The sequence below is a fragment of the Rana temporaria genome, chromosome 12, assembly GCF_905171775.1.
Source record: "Rana temporaria chromosome 12, aRanTem1.1, whole genome shotgun sequence".
In the NCBI taxonomy this organism is placed as follows: domain Eukaryota; kingdom Metazoa; phylum Chordata; class Amphibia; order Anura; family Ranidae; genus Rana; species Rana temporaria.
In genome coordinates this window covers 146,016,428-146,035,209 of record NC_053500.1, presented here as the reverse complement: position 1 = coordinate 146,035,209, position 18,782 = coordinate 146,016,428, and the positions used below count along the sequence as shown (strand labels likewise).

At 46.4% G+C, this 18,782-nt stretch overlaps 1 protein-coding gene across 1 annotated transcript in view; it reads right to left on the bottom strand.

Moving 5' to 3' along the window:
- The window catches only part of PIK3R6 (phosphoinositide-3-kinase regulatory subunit 6), a 58,456-nt gene extending 48,656 nt beyond the window's left edge, over positions 1–9,800 (bottom strand). The window contains exon 1 of the mRNA XM_040331127.1: positions 9,600–9,800. The gene's annotated coding sequence lies outside the window, so the exon portion shown is untranslated. The remainder of the gene's footprint in view (positions 1–9,599) is intronic.
- Between the last annotated feature and the right edge of the window lie 8,982 nt (positions 9,801–18,782).

Below are 18,782 nucleotides of genomic sequence, written 5' to 3'. Positions count from 1 at the left end.
CTTCCAAGGGGTTCACCTTGCGGGCACGCGTCATTGGATTTGATTGACAGCAGCGGGAGCCAATGGCTGCACTGTTATCAATCTATCCAATGAAGAGCCAAGAACCCGGGGCAAAAGATCCAGTGCGTTCTTTGACGCTGGACTTTCCAGGGTTCAGGTAAGTAAAACGGGGGGGTGTCTGGGGGGCCGTTAATAATCAGATGTTTTTTCACCTTAATGCATAGGATGCAACCCCTTACTTGCCAACTGCGCACAATATATTAAATGCGATGGTGCGAGCTGGCTTTGCGTATATATTCGTGATTCAGCATTTACAGGTAGGGGACGCACACGCAACCTACCCACCCGGCATTGGCAGCTGGCGGTAATTTTTTTTACTACGAGCCGGTATGGAGCAGGGGGACGGGTCTTGTCTCTGCCCCCTTCTGTAGTTTTCTGCAGGCAGCCTATAGTGGGTGGAGCCTGCTAGGCCCCTCCTACAGCTCTGCTCTCTCTCTCGTTGTGCAGGGTGACTGGTCTTGTCTCCGCCCCCCTGTAGTTTTCTGCAGGCAGCCTATAGTGGGTGGAGCTTGCTAGGCCCCTCCCACAGCTCTGCTCTTTCTCCTTGTGCAGGGTGACTAGTCTTGTCTCCACCCCCTTCTGTAGTTTTCTCCAGGCAGCCTATAGTGGGTGGAGCTTGCTAGCCCCCTCCCACAGCGCTGCTCTTTCTCCTTATGCAAGGGGACTGGTCTTGTCTTTGCCCCCTCCTGTAGTTTTCTGCAGGCAGCCTATAGTGGGTGGGGCCTGCTAGCCCCCTCCCACAGCTCTGCTCTCTCTCTCTCTCTCTCTCTCTCTCTCTCTCTCTCTCTCTCTCTCTCTCTCTCTCTCTCTCTCTCCTTGTGCAGGGTGACTGGTCTTATCTCCGACCCCCTCCTGTCGTTTTCTGCAGGCAGATCGAGGTGGGTGGAGCCCGCTGGGCCCTTCCCGTCTGATGATAGTGTCACTTCTACTTTTATAAGGTAATATCTGGGTTTTTAAAGGCATGTGGTGCTCACAGAGTGGATTTCTATCCTTTGTGGTTACTGAGGAGTTTGAATTATGTAACCAGTTTAGATGGAAATAGAATGGCACAGTATTCTTCTTGAAAACCCCTTCTTACCTCGCCAGTAATAAAGAGTAACATGTTCTGGAATGCGCCATTCAATTAGATCAGAACGAGTTCGAAGATTCGCATTGATTGGATGAATGTGATTAGTTAATTAGATTCTGACTGCTGGGGGGCTGACCCGCTTTCTGAGTACTGAAGACGGCTGTAAAGTCAGAATTTTTTTTTTTTTTTTTTACATTAATAGATTCTCTGCATTAAAGTAAAAAGACATTTTAGATGCACCTCCCCCCCTCCCCCAAGGGCCCGTTCACCCTAGACACACTGCCCTTGAGATCTGATGCAGGGGGGTCAGTTAACGACACCCCAAATGCAGGTTGAAAATGCAGTGCGTTTGCCTGCGCCGGATCTGACGCGGTTGCCATGCGTTTTATAAACTAGTACACGCTCTACTTTTGGTGCAGTGTGATTTCGGCCCATTCAAAACAAATGGGCTGAAATTGCACTGCACAGAACTGCATGTGAATCACACGGGAACTGCACAGCATTCCTGTGCGTTTCACCTGCATTTCCTAGAGTGAGTGGGCCCTAATACTTACCTGAGCCCCGATCTCGATCCATCATTGTGTCCAAGAGCAGCAGCGCTCTCTTTCTCTCCCTCCTCACTGGACTCCATGAGAGCAGCGAGAGTCATTGTATGGTTCTATTGTCAGGTTTATATACATATCAAGCTGATTTTGTATGTAAAATTATTTTTACTTTATCACCAATAAATCTTATATGTAATCAATACCTGGAAGTGTTTCACTGACACCTCATTTAGCATTCACCTTCCATGAAAATGTATATCTGATGATAGATCTACGTAAGCTGAGGAGCAAACTGTGTCAGTATGCATTCTTGGACTTGCAGTTCCTCAATATGTGCCGCAGCACAGATGATCACGCATGACCTAGCTGGTCTTCAGGATAAAAGGAACATGCATGACCTAGCTGGTCTTCAGAATAAAAGGAACATGAATGGCCTACCTTGGTTTTTGGGATCAGGTTGACATGCATGACCTAGCTGGGTCTTCGGGATAAAAGGAACATGCATGACCTAGCTGGGTCTTCAGGATCAGGTTCACATGCATGACCTAGCTGTGTCTTCGGGATCAGGTTGACATGCATGACCTAGCTGGTCTTCAGGATAAAGGGAACATGCATGGCCTACCTGGGTCTTCGGGATCAGGTGATCATGCATGACCTAGCTCGATCTTCGGGATCAGGTTGACATGCATGACCTAGCTGGTCTTTGGGATCAGGTTGACATGCATGGCCTACCTGGGTCTTCGGGATCAGGTGATCATGCATGACCTAGCTCGGTCTTCGGGATAAAAGGAACATGCATGACCTAGCTCGGTCTTCGGGATCAGGTTGACATGCATGACCTAGCTCGGTCTTCGGGATCAGGTTGACATGCATGACCTAGCTGGAACTTCGGGATCAGGTTGACATGCATGACCTAGCTGAGACTTTGGGATCAAGTTGAAATGCATGACCTAGCTGAGACTTTGGGATCAGGTTGAAATGCATGACCTAGCTGGTCTTCGGGATCAGGTTGACATGCATGACCTAGCTAAGACTTCAGGATCAGGTTGACATGCATGACCCACCTGGGTCTTTGGGATCAGGTAAACATGCATGACCCACTTGGGTCTTCTGGTCAAGGTTTACATGCATGACCTACCCGAGTCTTCAGGATAAGAGAAACATGTATGCCCTACCTGGGTCTGGGATCAGGTTGACATGCATGATCTAGCTGGGTCTTTGGGTTCAGGTTAATGCATGTCCTACCTGAGTCTTCAGGATAAGAGGAATATGCATGACCTAGATGGGTCTTTTTTGTCAGGTAAACAGGCATGACCTAGCTGTGTCTTTCGAAATAAGGTTAACATGCAATGACCTGGAACATGCATGAGCCAGCCGGGTCTTTGGAGTCAGGTTAACTTGCATGTCCTACCTGGGTCTTCAGGATGATTAACATGCATGTCCTACATGGGTCTTCAGGATGATTAACATGCATGTCCTACATGGGTCTTCAGGATAAGAGGAACATACATGACCTAGCACGGTCTTCGGGATCAGGTTAACTTGCATGACCTACCTGGGTCTTCAGGATAAGAGGAACATACATGACCTAACACGGTCTTCGGGATCAGCTTAACTTGCATGACCTACCTGGGTCTTCAGGATAAGAGGAACATACATGACCTAGCGCGGTCTGCGGGATCAGGTTAACTTGCATGACCTACCTGGGTCTTCAGGATAAGAGGAACATACATGACCTAACACGGTCTTCGGGATCAGCTTAACTTGCATGACCTACCTGGGTCTTCAGGATAAGAGGAACATACATGACCTAGCGCGGTCTGCGGGATCAGGTTAACTTGCATGACCTACCTGGGTCTTCAGGATCCCAGCACGCAGCTCCCATCCACAATAAAAGCCAAACACGAAGAAGCAGAACAAGAGACGTTGGCACATCTGGGCCCCTGGCTGACTCACTAGCAGTGGAAATAATGAGTGGTTTGTCTCCCGCTCCGCTCTTCATAAAGGACTTTTTCACAGCCCTAATAGAGGGGATTGTCAGTCCGGGGACAATCTCAAGCTGCGCCGGGCTGGGAAGCCGAGGGAGGGAGTAAAAAGAAAAATCCCTCACACTTCCATATTATATCGTCTCAGCTTAACCCGTTCATACCCGGGTCCCGGCGAGTCCGCGAGGCACCTGCTCCTGCTATCCCCAGCAGAGGGGTTAACGTTCCGCAGCAGCTCATGCGGAGATAAAAGTTACCACTTCTAATGGAATATTTTAAAGCTTTCCCTGGGATCAATATTCCTGCCCATCAAACATTAATGATTGAAGTTCCAAGTTAACTGGATTTCCCACCAGCTAGCGGAAACATCGAGTATTTACAACCCCCGCAGCGACCAGCGCGTTCCTCTGAGATTACGTAACAAATTTTGACATATTTCCGAAGACGATAAGGATGGACGCCTTTTAACCACTTCAGCCCCGGACCATTTGGCTGGCCAAAGACCAGGCCACTTTTTGCGATTCGGCACTGCGTCGCTTTAACTGACAATTGCGCGGTCGTGCGACGTGGCTCCCAAACAAAATCGGCGTCCCTTTTTTCCCCACAAATTGAGCTTTCTTTTGGTTGGTATTTGATCACCTCTGCGTTTTTTTATTTTTTGCGCTATAAACAAAAATAGAGCGACAATTTTTTTAAAAAAATCTATATTTTTTACCTTTTGCTACAATATAAATCCCCAAAAAAATAAATATAATTAATTTTTTCATCAGTTTAGGCCGATACGTATTCTTCTACATATTTATGGTAAAAAAAATCGCAATAAGCGTTTATTGATTGGTTTGCGCAAAAGTTAAAGCGTCCACAAAATAGGGGATAGTTTTATGGCATTTTTTAGTAATAATTTTTTTTTTTTACTATTCATGGCGGCGATCTGCGATTTTTTATCGTGACTGCGACATTATGCCGGACACATCGGACACTTTTGGGACCATTGTCATTTTTACAGCGATCAGTGCTATAAAAAGGCACTGATTACTGTAAAAATGACACTGGCAGTGAAGGGGTTAAGTGTGTCCTAGGCAGTGCTTCTAACTGTTAGGGGGCGTGGCTTGCCGTGACACATCACTGATCGCTGTTTCCTATGAGAGGGAGCATTCGATCAGTGAAGGAAGTACAGGGAGATGTTGGGCCAGATTCACAAAAGAATTACGCCGGCGTATCTATTGATACTCTGCGTAATTTTAAATTTCCCGCGTCGTATCTTTGTTTTGTATCTACAAAACAAGATACGACTGCATCTGGGATCGTAGATGCATTTTTTCCGCCAGCCGCTAGGTGGCGTTTCCGTCGAAATCTGCGTCGAGTATGCAAATTAGCTAGTTACGGCGATCCACGAACGTACGTCCGGTCGGCGCATTTTTTTTACGTCGTTTGCATTCGTTTTTTTCCGGCGTATACCCCTGCTATTATGAGGCGTACTCAATGTTAAGTATGCCCGTCGTTCCCACGTCGAATTTTGAATTTTTTACGTCGTTTGCGTAAGTCGTTCGCGAATACGGCTGTACGTCATTTACGTTCACGTCAAATCCAATACATCCTTGCAACGTAATTTGGAGCAATGCACACTGGGATATTTTTTACGGACGGCGCATGCACCGTTAAAAAAAAAATGTAAAAAATGCGGGGTCAAGTCAAATTTAAATAAAACACGCCCCCAACATCCCCATTTGAATTACGCGGCCTTACGCCGCAACACATACGGTACGCCGCCGTAAATATGGGCGCAATTTTTTTCTGAATACAGAACTTACGCCCAAAGTTACAGCGGCGTAACGTATCGGGGGATATGTTACGCCAGCAGAAAGATCCGCTGATCTTTCTGAATCTGGCCCGTTGTGTTTACACTGACATCTCCCCGTTCTTCAGCTCCGTGACCCGTTCGCGGGACACAGACGGACATAGTGTCAGTGGGTCCCGTGGGCACGGTCACAGAGCTCGCGGCAGGGTCACACACGGCAGCAATTTAAAGGGGACGTATATCTACGTCCATTTGCGCAGCCGTGCCTTTCTGCCGACGTAAAACGTTGTGCGGCGGTCGGCCAGCGGTTAAAGCCAACACTTACAGATAAAGACGCCTTCCTGTCCCACCGCTGGTCCCATCTTTACCAATTCACCAAACATGTGGACCGCTCCCCATAAATCACGTTTTCGTACCCTGCATGCGATGTCAGCAGAAAAGGAACGCTACAAATCGCTCGAAGGGATTCGCACCGAGAAAAAGGCGCACTCAGCATTTTCATTGGAAGATATTGTAACACGTTTCTGTAGAGCTTCTGCATAAAAGCTCAACTGGACTTTCAGTCTGAAGGGTCATTTCCTCTTTTGTAGAAAAAAAAAAAATATACAGCAAGTAAAAAAAAAACGATCGTCTACAATTTCGAAGTCAGATTGTAATTGGATGCTAATAAAAATGACCTTTTCCTTATCAATCTGCAGCCGCTGGAATTTTCTGTAAAATGCAATATGGCCACCTGGAGGCGCTCTGTACACAGATGGGATATGGAACACCCAGGGTCGGGGCAAGGTGTGGGCAGGAGGGACGGCTGTCCTGGGCACTGTGGTATCATGTGACATGGGGGGGGCACCAGGAGATTGAGGGGGAGGCGATTTGTGTTCAGAAGGGGAACTTTGGGGGCGACAGGGGGGTAAGAATTGTTCTAGGAGGGACAATTTAAGAAGGTGTGTCTGGAGTGGGGAATTGGGGGATTTGTGTTTAGAGGGGGGATCAGGATTTGTACTGGGGGGGGGGGGGGTGTGCTATAAAGGTAAAACGGCAGAGGGGAAATATTTTTTTTGGGGGGGGGGGGGGGGGAGACTTGAGCTAGTAGGGATTATTTGGGGGTATTTAGCCTAGGAAGGGGAGATTTGTGTGAGGGACTTTTGCTAAGATCGGGGATTGGGTGGAGGAGACTTTGTGCTGGAAGGGGGGATTTGGAGTGGGGGGGGGGAGACTTGTGCTTGGAAGGGACATTTTAAAGGGTAGACGATTTGTGCTAGGAGGGGGATTTTTTTTGGGGTGGGGCCATATGGGGAGAGAGGATTTGAGCTGGGGGGGGCAAATATTTGTGCTGGGAGGAGGGGGGATTTATGCTTAGTGGGTGAGCATGCAGATTAGTGCTTGTTATTTTTTGGGGGGGTGGATTTTTGCTGACACATAATGCTCATACATCTTGGGGGGGGGGGGGCACAGGGACATTCTCCTCATCACACAGGTTGATGACCCCCCCGCTGCTTGTCAGGTGTATTGTAGTGATGGGTCCACATTAAGCATATTGTAAGACTGGACTGGTGGTGTTTTTTCAGGTATGATGTTTGTTATCTGTGAAGACATTGGGCTCCTCCGGAAATCATTGTGAAAAAAACGCTCGATGTGACGGCGCACTGAGCAATTGTTACACGCACGGTAGAAGTCGCTCCATAGTATACCATGAAAATGTCACCCAACAATGGCAGGAAGCTGTTGACATTAAACAAGATGTTTGGTCTCTGTGCGCAGTGTGCGGCAAATAACGTCTGTCTCACTTACAAGTAGAGGCTGTATGTGGTGTGAGCCGTGACCTATTGCACTGACAGTGAACTTCTGGTGCACCCATGAAGAATGTTCACCCATACCCAGTACTATCACGAGGGTACCCTGGGGGTGCTCAGCATACGAGTGGAGGGGACCCTGGGGGTGCTCAGAATACGAGTGGAGAGGTCCCTGGGGGTGCTCCGCATACAAGTGGAGGTGACCCTGGGGGTGCTCAGCATACAAGTGGAGGTGACTCTGGGGGTGCTCAGCATACAAGTGGAGAGGTCCCTGGGGGTGCTCCGCATACAAGTGGAGGGGACCCTGGGGGTGCTCAGCATATGAGTGGAGGGGACCCTGGGGGCGCTCGGCATACAAGTGGAGGGGACTCTGGGGGTGCTCAGCATACAAGTGGAGGTGACTCTGGGGGTGCTCAGCATACGAGTGGAGAGGTCCCTGGGGGTGCTCAGCATACAAGTGGAGGTGACACTGGGGGTGCTCAGCATATAAGTGGAGAGGTCCCTGGGGGTGCTCCGCATACAAGTAGAGAGGTCCCTGGGGGTGCTCAGCATACAAGTGGAGGTGACCCTGGGGGTGCTCAGCATACAAGTGGAGGTGACCCTGGGGGTGCTCAGCATACAAGTGGAGGTGACCCTGGGGGTGCTCAGCATACAAGTGGAGAGGACCCTGGGGGTGCTCAGCATACAAGTGGAGAGGTCCCTGGGGGTGCTCAGCATACATGTGGAGGTGACCCTGGGGGTGCTCAGCATACAAGTGGAGGTGACCCTGGGGGTGCTCAGCATACAAGTGGAGGTGACCCTGGGGCGCTCAGCATACAAGTGGAGGTGACCCTGGGGGCGCTCAGCATACAAGTGGAGGTGAACCTGGGGGTGCTCAGCATACAAGTGGAGGTGACTCTGGGGGTGCTCAGCATACAAGTGGAGAGGACCCTGGGGGTGCTCAGCATACAAGTGGAAAGGTCCCTGGGGGTGCTCAGCATACATGTGGAGGTGACCCTGGGGGTGCTCAGCATACAAGTGGAGGTGACCCTGGGGGTGCTCAGCATACAAGTGGAGGTGACCCTGGGGGTGCTCAGCATACAAGTGGAGGTGAACCTGGGGGTGCTCAGCATACAAGTGGAGGTGACTCTGGGGGTGCTCAGCATACAAGTGGAGAGGTCCCTGGGGGTGCTCAGCATACAAGTGGAGGTGACCCTGGGGGTGCTCAGCATACAAGTGGTGGTGACCCTGGGGGTGCTCAGCATACATGTGGAGGTGACCCTAGAGAATTTCTCCATGATGCACTCACATCATTGCAGGGCTGGCTACAACAAGCTGGAAGAGACAGCTGGCCCTTCTGTCCCTTATCCATCTCCTACATCATGTATGCAGTCTCTGACCATCTCCTGTATCATGTCTACAGTCTCTAACTGTCTCTTGTACCATGTCCACAGTCTCTGACCATCTCTTGTATCATGTCCGCAGTCTCTGACCATCTCTTGTATCATGTCCGCAGTCTCTGACCATCTCTTGTATCATGTCTGCAGTCTCTGACCATCTCCTGTATCATGTCTCCAGTCTCTGACCATCTCCTGTATCATGTCTGCAGTCTCTGACCATCTCCTGTATCATGTCTCCAGTCTCTGACCAACTCTTGTATCTTGTTTGCAGTCTCTGACCATCTCCTGTGTCATGTTTGCAGTCTCTGACCATCTCCTGTACTATGTCTGCAGTCTCTGACCATCTCCTGTATCATGTCTGCAGTCTCTGACCATCTCCTGTATCATGTCTGCAGTCTCTGACCATCTCCTGTATCATGTCTGCAGTCTCTGACCATCTCCTGTATCATGTCTGCAGTCTCTGACCATCTCCTGTATCATGTCTCCAGTCTCTGACCAACTCTTGTATCTTGTTTGCAGTCTCTGACCATCTCCTGTATCATGTCTCCAGTCTCTGACCATCTCCTGTATCATGTCTCCAGTCTCTGACCAACTCTTGTATCTGGTTTGCAGTCTCTGACCATCTGCCTATAGTCTTTGGCTTTATCCTGCTGTCCTTTTAGTGATGTCGGGGGCTTCAGTAAGGTTCCCCCCATAACAAGTAAGTTGACCACCCCCGATTTATAGTAAGACAGGGAACAATCTTTCTGAACATGAAATCATTTGATCTACTTTTTGATACATTTTGCCACTTTTCCACCTGTCTACCTTCTGCGGTTTGTCACAGATTTACATCTCAGTACTTTAGACATCAAAACAAACAGCCAGAATTTTATAATAAAAACTGAAAACAGAAAAAACTGCCAACCGGTTACAAATAAGTCTCTTTAAGGGGCCCTATTTATAGCGGCGGATTGGACGCGGAGTCCCTCACCTGTCGCTGTCTGACACATCCCCCGCTCCTCTCTGGTCTCAGTCCCGGTAATGTCTCCTCCGCAGATCATCTATGAGGGGTGTCCCGGGGATCCGGAGTGGAAGAATCCTGAAGTGTATACACACGCCGCCGGCAGCACAGATGGAGGGCGACCGAGGAGGGGGGGGGGACAAACTTCTGTTTATGAACGTCTGCGAGGGCCCCAGAGGCACAGGAAGGAAGGGGAGGGCAGGACAGCGGCCGATCACATGCAGAAATTATAAATATCTCAACCCTGATTCATTAACAAAAAAAAAACACTTCTCTTTAAGTGGCGTGGTGGACGGCGCGGCTGTCGGCTCCGGCTTGATTGTACGCCATGAATTTGATGTCCTCCGTCTTTCCTGGAATTTTATCCCGGTTCAGGACTCTGCCGGGCACTGAAAGTACGGAGCAGGATCTGTCCTTCCTCTGGATGTACTCAGTTACTCGCTCTCTTCCTAGAAAGTGCCATTCAGAGAGGGGGGGGGGGGGGGGGTCTGGGTATAAAAGTCGCATCATTTCCTTTGTGGGGGGCGAGCGGAGCGATTGATCTCTCACCTCAAATTTTGCCACGCAGACACATTTTTATCAAAGTGGTTCTTGATCGGTTCTTTAACTACCTGCGCTACGTTTAACCACTTGCCGACCAGGCTTTTTTTGATGCTAAAGGATACAGAGTGGCCCCCGAACGCCATCTTCTGGGGCCCCTCGACGGCTGTCCCCACGTCAGATAACCCCCCAGGAGAAGCGCTCTCCCAGGGGGTTACCTTGCGGGCTCCCGTGTTCAGCATTTGGCATCCATGGCCGCCGAATGCAGGACTTTACCCCGCCCCCCAGCGCTCGTGTCATTGGATTTGATTGACAGCATCGGGAGCCAATGGCTGAGCTGCTATTAATCTATCCAATCAATTGCCTAAAACCCCCCCGGGCAGAGAGACGGCGTGTCCTCGGCGTGGGACATTCCAAAAACACAATAGTTACCCCAATTCTTTGTTTAATCTGAAAGATGATGTTACGCCGAGTAAATGGATACCTAACATGTCACGGTTTAAAATTGCACGCACTTGTGGAATGGCGACAAACTATGGTACTTAAAAATCTCCATAGGCGACGCTTTAAACGTCTTAAAAGGTTGCCTGTTTTTTAAGCATTATTTTTTTTATTTTTACACTGTAATTTTTCATTTATTTTTTATCACGTTTATGCCTATAACAAATAATGTAAACATCACTTGTAATAGAAATAAGGGATGACAGGTCCTCTTTATGGAGATCTTGTGTAATAGAAATAAGAGGTGACAGGTCCTCTTTATGGAGATCTCATGTAATAGAAATAAGAGATGACAGGTCCTCTTTATGGAGATCTCATGTAATAGAAATAAGAGATGACAGGTCCTCTTTATGGAGATCTTGTGTAATAGAAATAAGAGGTGACAGGTCCTATTTATGGGGATCTCATGTAATAGAAATAAGAGATGACAGGTCCTCTTTATGGAGATCTCATGTAATAGAAATAAGAGGTGACAGGTCCTCTTTATGGGGATCTCATGTAATAGAAATAAGAGATGACAGGTCCTCTTTATGGAGCGATCTCATGTAATAGAAATAAGAGATGACAGGTCCTCTTTATGGAGATCTCATGTAATAGAAATAAGAGATGACAGGTCCTCTTTATGAAGATCTCATGTAATAGAAATAAGAGGTGACAGGTCCTCTTTATGGGGAGATCTCATGTAATAGAAATAAGAGGTGACAGGTCCTCTTTATGGAGATCTCATGTAATAGAAATAAGAGATGACAGGTCCTCTTTATGGAGATCTCATGTAATAGAAATAAGAGATGACAGGTCCTCTTTATGGAGATCTCATGTAATAGAAATAAGAGATGACAGGTCCTCTTTATGGAGATCTCATGTAATAGAAATAAGAGATGACAGGTCCTCTTTATGGAGATCTCATGTAATAGAAATAAGAGATGACAGGTTCTCTTTATGGAGAGATCTCATGTAATAGAAATAAGAGATGACAGGTCCTCTTTATGGAGATCTCATGTAATAGAAATAAGAGATGACAGGTCCTCTTTATGGGGATCTCATGTAATAGAAATAAGAGATGACAGGTCCTCTTTATGGAGATCTCATGTAATAGAAATAAGAGATGACAGGTCCTCTTTATGAAGATCTCATGTAATAGAAATAAGAGGTGACAGGTCCTCTTTATGGGGATCTCATGTAATAGAAATAAGAGGTGACAGGTCCTCTTTATGGAGATCTCATGTAATAGAAATAAGAGGTGACAGGTCCTCTTTATGGGGATCTCATGTAATAGAAATAAGAGATGACAGGTCCTCTTTATGGGGAGATCTCATGTAATAGAAATAAGAGATGACAGGTCCTCTTTATGGGGAGATCTCATGTAATAGAAATAAGAGATGACAGGTCCTCTTTATGGAGATCTCATGTAATAGAAATAAGAGATGACAGGTCCTCTTTATGGAGAGATCTCATGTAATAGAAATAAGAGATGACAGGTCCTCTTTATGGGGATCTCATGTAATAGAAATAAGAGATGACAGGTCCTCTTTATGGAGATCTCATGTAATAGAAATAAGAGATGACAGGTCCTCTTTATGGAGATCTCATGTAATAGAAATAAGAGATGACAGGTCCTCTTTATGGAGATCTCATGTAATAGAAATAAGAGATGACAGGTCCTCTTTATGGGGATCTCATGTAATAGAAATAAGAGATGACAGGTCCTCTTTATGGAGATCTCATGTAATAGAAATAAGAGATGACAGGTCCTCTTTATGGAGATCTCATGTAATAGAAATAAGAGGTGACAGGTCCTCTTTATGGAGATCTCATGTAATAGAAATAAGAGATGACAGGTCCTCTTTATGGGGAGATCTCATGTAATAGAAATAAGAGGTGACAGGTCCTCTTTATGGAGATCTCATGTAATAGAAATAAAAGGTGACAGGTCCTCTTTATGGAGATCTCATGTAATAGAAATAAGAGATGACAGGTCCTCTTTATGGAGATCTCATGTAATAGAAATAAGAGGTGACAGGTCCTCTTTATGGAGATCTCATGTAATAGAAATAAGAGGTGACAGGTCCTCTTTATGGAGATCTCATGTAATAGAAATAAGAGATGACAGGTCCTCTTTATGGAGATCATGTAATAGAAATAAGGGGTGACAGGTCCTCTTTATGGAGATCTCATGTAATAGAAATAAGAGATGACAGGTCCTCTTTATGGAGATCTCATGTAATAGAAATAAGAGGTGACAGGTCCTCTTTATGGAGATCTCATGTAATAGAAATAAGAGGTGACAGGTCCTCTTTATGGGGATCTCATGTAATAGAAATAAGAGATGACAGGTCCTCTTTATGGGGAGATCTCATGTAATAGAAATAAGAGATGACAGGTCCTCTTTATGGAGATCTCATGTAATAGAAATAAGGGGTGACAGGTCCTCTTTATGGAGAGATCTCATGTAATAGAAATAAGAGGTGACAGGTCCTCTTTATGGGGATCTCATGTAATAGAAATAAGAGATGACAGGTCCTCTTTATGGGGAGATCTCATGTAATAGAAATAAGAGATGACAGGTCCTCTTTATGGAGATCTCATGTAATAGAAATAAGGGGTGACAGGTCCTCTTTATGGGGAGATCTCATGTAATAGAAATAAGAGATGACAGGTCCTCTTTATGGGGATCTCATGTAATAGAAATAAGAGGTGACAGGTCCTCTTTATGGAGAGATCTCATGTAATAGAAATAAGAGATGACAGGTCCTCTTTATGGGGAGATCTCATGTAATAGAAATAAGAGATGACAGGTCCTCTTTATGGGGAGATCTCATGTAATAGAAATAAGAGATGACAGGTCCTCTTTATGGAGATCATGTAATAGAAATAAGGGGTGACAGGTCCTCTTTATGGAGAGATCTCATGTAATAGAAATAAGAGATGACAGGTCCTCTTTATGGAGATCTCATGTAATAGAAATAAGAGATGACAGGTCCTCTTTATGGGGATCTCATGTAATAGAAATAAGAGATGACAGGTCCTCTTTATGGAGATCTCATGTAATAGAAATAAGAGGTGACAGGTCCTCTTTATGGAGATCTCATGTAATAGAAATAAGAGGTGACAGGTCCTCTTTATGGAGATCTCATGTAATAGAAATAAGAGATGACAGGTCCTCTTTATGGAGATCATGTAATAGAAATAAGGGGTGACAGGTCCTCTTTATGGAGATCTCATGTAATAGAAATAAGAGATGACAGGTCCTCTTTATGGAGATCTCATGTAATAGAAATAAGAGGTGACAGGTCCTCTTTATGGCGATCTCATGTAATAGAAATAAGAGGTGACAGGTCCTCTTTATGGAGATCTCATGTAATAGAAATAAGAGGTGACAGGTCCTCTTTATGGGGATCTCATGTAATAGAAATAAGAGATGACAGGTCCTCTTTATGGGGAGATCTCATGTAATAGAAATAAGAGATGACAGGTCCTCTTTATGGAGATCTCATGTAATAGAAATAAGGGGTGACAGGTCCTCTTTATGGAGAGATCTCATGTAATAGAAATAAGAGATGACAGGTCCTCTTTATGGAGATCTCATGTAATAGAAATAAGGGGTGACAGGTCCTCTTTATGGGGAGATCTCATGTAATAGAAATAAGAGATGACAGGTCCTCTTTATGGAGATCTCATGTAATAGAAATAAGAGGTGACAGGTCCTCTTTATGGGGAGATCTCATGTAATAGAAATAAGAGATGACAGGTCCTCTTTATGGGGAGATCTCATGTAATAGAAATAAGAGGTGACAGGTCCTCTTTATGGAGAGATCTCATGTAATAGAAATAAGAGATGACAGGTCCTCTTTATGGAGATCTCATGTAATAGAAATAAGAGATGACAGGTCCTCTTTATGGAGAGATCTCCTGCAATAGAAATAAGAGATGACAGGTCCTCTTTATGGAGATCATGTAATAGAAATAAGAGATGACAGGTCCTCTTTATGGAGATCTCATGTAATAGAAATAAGAGATGACAGGTCCTCTTTATGGAGATCATGTAATAGAAATAAGAGATGACAGGTCCTCTTTATGGAGAGATCTCATGTAATAGAAATAAGAGGTGACAGGTCCTCTTTATGGAGATCTCATGTAATAGAAATGAGAGATGACAGGTCCTCTTTATGGAGAGATCTCATGTAATAGAAATAAGAGGTGACAGGTCCTCTTTATGGAGAGATCTCATGTAATAGAAATAAGAGGTGACAGGTCCTCTTTATGGAGATCTCATGTAATAGAAATAAGAGATGACAGGTCCTCTTTATGGAGAGATCTCATGTAATAGAAATAAGAGGTGACAGGTCCTCTTTATGGAGATCTCATGTAATAGAAATAAGAGATGAGAAACTTTGCCCCACAAAGGTTGTCTGCTCAGTGCTGCTCACCTCCATCAGGCTGAGGTGAGTCTTCCTCCGGAAGAGTCAATCCTCCAAATCAGCCAATTTATAAATGTCTTCGGAGGTTTTTCTTGGCTGTTGCTGATAATTTCCTTCATGTTTCCATTATTACAGGAGAGTCTCTGAAGAAGGAATGTGGCTCCAGGCAGTGCGCCGCAAAGTCCTGACATTGTTCCTCTATCTAACCTTTGTTTGTTTTTTTTGCTGCTTCATATTTTGTCTGGTTATTTTTATTATTTGTTTTTAACCACTTGCCTACCGGGCACTTTTACCCCCTTCCTGCCCAGGCCAATTTTCAGTTTCACACTTTGAATGACGATTGCGCGGTCGTGCGACACTGTACACATATCACATTTTTATCTTTTTTTTTTGTTTTTTAGACAGAGGGCTGGATTCAAGAAGCAAATTGCGCCTGTGTAACCATAGTTACACAGCGCAATTGCTTACTTGCCCCGGCGTAACGAATGCTCCTGATTCAGGAACCTCGTTACGCCGACTGCAGCCTAAGATATGCGCGGCATAAGGTTCTTATGCCCGCATATCTTAGGCTGCATTCTTGCGATGGCCGCTAGGTGGCGTTCCCGTTGTGCTCAGCGTATAGTATGCAAATTGCATACTAACGCCGATTCACAACGTTACGCGAGCCCTGCGTACGCAGTTTACGTCGTTTCCGTACGGCGGTTTTCGCGTAAGGCTGCCCCTGCTATTAGCAGGGGCATCCAATGCTACGTATACCCGTCGTTCCCGCGTCGCGAAATTTCAAATTGACGTAGTTTGCGTAAATGATTCGTGAATGGCGCTGGACGCCATTCACGTTCACTTTGAAGCAAATGACGTCCTTGCGACGTCATTTGCCGCAATGCACGTTGGGAAAGTTTCCCGACGGAGCATGCGCTCTACGATCGGCGCGGGAACGCGCCTAATTTAAATGATTCCCGCCCCCTACGGGATCATTTAAATTGCGCGTGCTTACGCCGGGCATTTTGCTGGCGCGCCCACGCAATTTACGGAGCTACTGCTCCGTGAATCAAGTAAATTTGCGGGGGCGCAGGGAAAAAACGTTGCCCTGCGCCTCCGTAAAAAAAAGCGCAAATCTACCTGAATCCAGCCCAGAGTTTTTTTTTGGTGGAGTTTAATCACCACTGAGTTGTTGTTTTTTTGGACACTTTTTGCGATTCGGCACTGCGTCGCTTTTACTGACAATTGCGCGGTCTTGCGACGTGGCTCCCAAACAAAATTGACGTCTTTTTTTTTTTTCCCCTGCGCAATTGTCAGTTAAAGCGACGCAGTGCCGAATCGCAAAAAATGGCCCGGTCATTAAAGGGGGAATCTTCAGGTCTGTTTTGCATCGCACTCGTTCCTTTTATTCGTACTTGTTTCCCTTTAAGATCTTTTTTTTTTTTTTTTCAGCGGTATGAATGTGAAATATCACAAATATTTCAGCTGACATTAGAAATCCCGGCGGTATTTACATAGAATTTCATCATTATGAAATCCTTGCCTCGCCCAGTTCAATGTTTGCACAAAATGGTTTTTGCCGCACCGCAGACACTCCCGATGAAAAGGGACGCTGTGTCTCCAACGCTGCGCCTCCAACAGAACTTCAGACAGATTTAAAGCACAACTCCACCCTACAGGTAGTTAACGCAACATACACTATATACACCAAAAGTATTGGGACGCCGGCCTTTACAAACACATGAACTTTAATGGCCTCCCAGTCTTAGTCCGTAGGGTTCAATATTGAGTTGGCCCCGCCCTTTGCAGCTATAACACCTTCACCTCTTCTGGGAAGGCCGTCCACAAGGTTTAGGAGGGTGTCTATGGGAAGGTTTGACCATTCTTCCAGAAGAGCATCTGTGAGGTCAGGCACTGATATTGGACGAGAAGACCTGGCTCACAGTCTCCACTCCCAAAGGTGTTCTATTGGGTTGAGGTCAGGACTATGTGCAGGCCAGTCAAGTTCCTCCACCCCAAACTCCCTCATCCATGTCTTTTATGGACCTTGCTTTGTGCACTGGTGCGCAGTCATGTTGGAACAGGAAGGGGCCGTCCCCCAAACTCCTCCCACAAAGTTGGGAGCGTGAAATTGTCCAAAATGTCTTGGTATGCTGACGCCTTAGGAGTTCCCTTCACTGGAACTAAGGGGCCAAACCCAACCCCTGAAAAACAACCCCGCACCCCATAATCCCCCCTCCACCCCCACACCATAGGTGTGTGCACAGGTTGTGCCCAGGCACACCCTAATCACTCTGTGCAGCACATATTCCCCCTACTGCCCTGGCTCCCATCTTTCGCCCCGCAGCGCTGACAGCTTCCCTCCTCTCCTATCAGCTGTTGCTGCTGGGATGTTTTAGGAGTCGGAAAGGGGCCAGTAAATATGTAATTTACCAGCCCCTTTCCCTTTCTGAATGAACATGGTGAGTGATCGGTAGTGTGTGTTTGGGCTTTGGGGTGCACACCTATGCCCCACACCATAATCCAACTTGATTTGGACTAGTACACAAAGCAAGATCCATAAAGACATGGATGAGCGAGTTTGGGGTGGAGGAACTGGACCGCCCTGCACAGAGTCCTGACCTCAACCCGATAGAACACCTTTGGGATGAATTAGTCTCTGACCATGTCCAACTATAGCATTACTATAAACCACCCTCCTAATTTGTGCAGTCTCTGACCACCTTCTGTATCATGCCCATAGTCTCTGACCATGTCCAACTATAGCATTTGCCCAGTCTCTGACCACCTCCTATAGGATGTTTACAGTCTTCGTCCATCCCTTGTAGCATGCCCCATAATCTCTGACAATGTCCTACTATAGCATTTGTGCAGTCTCTGACCACCTCCTATAGCATGCCCCATAGTCTCTGACGATGTCCTCCTATAGCATTTGTGCAGTCTCTGACCACCTCCTATAGCATGCCCCATAGTCTCTGACCATATCCTGTGGCATTTCTGCAGTCTCTGTCCACCATGACCACGTTCTCCAGCATGTCCGCAGTTTTTGACCATCTCCTGTTTCATGCCCATATCCAGTTGCGCGTTCGCTGCTTCTGACACGAAATAGTCACCAAATTTTATGTGCAGCCCTTTGGTGATGTCAGGGGCCACACATGAGACCCCCCCCCCTCTATCAAGAAAGTTGACCACCACTGGTCTACACTATTCAGTGGCCAGCTACCTCCCTGGAACATGCAAGTCTAAAGGGTGTCCGGGAATGTGTTCTTTTACTTTTGCAGACTGCGAGAAGCTGAGGTAACACTCCACCTGCTGGCTGTTCTGAAAACTGGAAATACAAAAAAAAAATAGGGGGATAGACGCACATTTTAACCAATTCCGGACCGCCGCATGTACATATACGTCGGCAGAATGGCACGGAAAGGCACATTGGCGTACCTGTACGTCCCTGCCTAGACGTGGGTCGGGGGTCCGATCGGGACCCGTGCTTCACTGTGGCGGCTGCATCGATCGAGTGATCCCTTTTATAGGGAGACTCGATCGATGACGTCAGACCTACAGCCACACCCCCCTACAGTTGTAAACACACACTAGGTGAACACTAACCCCTTCAGCGCCCCCTCTGGTTAACTCCCAAACTGCAACTGTCATTTTCACAATAAACAATGCAATTTAAATGCATTTTTTGCTGTGAAAATGACAATTGTCCCAAAAA